Below are 1,374 nucleotides of genomic sequence, written 5' to 3' on the forward strand. Positions count from 1 at the left end.
AATACTTAGGTGACCACCTGTATATTACAAATTAAATATTCTCCTTAACGAAACGTTGTTTCATGTTGAATGTGAGTGCGCAATGACAGTGTTAGCGGCTACGTGCAATATACGCTGTCGACTTATTTGACATTGCAGTGTAATTTCGTATACTCCGTCTTCAGGCCACAAGTGGCCCATCGGGACCATCCGACCGCCGTGCCATAGCTGAGGATGCGGATAGGAGGGGCGTGTGGTCAGCATACCGCTCTCCCGGTCGTTATGACGTTTTTTTTTGACCGGAGCCGCTACTATTCGGTAGAGTAGCTCCTCAGTTGGTATCACGAGGCTGAGTGCACCCCGAAAAATGGCAACAGCGCATGGCAGCCCGGATGGTCACCCATCCAAGTGCCCGCCACGCCCGACAGCCCTTAACTTCGGTGATTTCACGGAAACCGGTGTATCCACTGCGGCAAGGCCGTTGCCAATTTCGTATACACGTAATGGAAATAGTTTACAATCACTTGGTAACAATCCATATCATATAACATAAATTCTGTATCCTAAAAAGATAAGTTTATCCTTTCGTAAGCATGTCTTCAAACTGTTGATCATGGACTGAAAGATACATTTGCAATCCCCGTTCGAAAAAAAGATGAACAGATGTAATTACGATGGATGATACCTGTAGAGCATGCACTGGCGATTCGATGACACACATCGTCTGGCGTAGTTGGGGCTTCGTCATAGACTGCATCTTTGAGTGCTCCCCAAAGAAATAAATCGAGAGGAGTCAAATCGGGGGATCACGCAGGCCATTTGACAACAGAATTTCGTCCCATCCAGCACCCAGGAAAGTTCTCTTTCAGGATTTGCAACATGGGACAAGTGAGCTGGACAACCATCGTGTTGCAGCCGTATACAGTGTGTAATATACAGTGGCACCTCTTCTAGAAGAACGGGCGGAATGTTCATCAGAAAGTGTGCGTACGAATGCCGATTTAGAACCCCTGAGATGATGTAATGTCCCACAATGTAATTTCCTATGATGCCCCACCATACACAAAGCTCCACGGCGGTTGATGTTGCACCTGACGAAGCCCAGTAGTGCATTTATGCAACTTTACATTAGCGTGGTTAGTAAACGTTGCTTCATCGGTAAAGAGCACGGGTAGGAAAAGCCTATGCTGTATTTTGACATACAACATTCGTAGATGAACCTGCACATAGGTGCTAAATTGGTTCTAGAGGAAATAAACCTTTATTCTCGTAGCGCAGGCCTACCTGACGGTATACAATTATGCGGCCTCGTCGGAGACGCCTGCTTAACAATGTTTTCCACAGCAAATGCCGTTTACGGGCGCCGTGCTCTCACATTCTAGAACATTTCTCGAA

General features: G+C 46.5%; 1 pseudogene; it reads right to left on the reverse strand.

Annotated features, from left to right (window-relative positions):
* Window positions 1-347: 347 nt before the first annotated feature.
* LOC126425075 (5S ribosomal RNA) lies at window positions 348-465 on the reverse strand (annotated as a pseudogene).
* Between the last annotated feature and the right edge of the window lie 909 nt (window positions 466-1,374).

The sequence above is a fragment of the Schistocerca serialis genome, chromosome 1, assembly GCF_023864345.2.
Source record: "Schistocerca serialis cubense isolate TAMUIC-IGC-003099 chromosome 1, iqSchSeri2.2, whole genome shotgun sequence".
NCBI lineage: Eukaryota > Metazoa > Arthropoda > Insecta > Orthoptera > Acrididae > Schistocerca > Schistocerca serialis.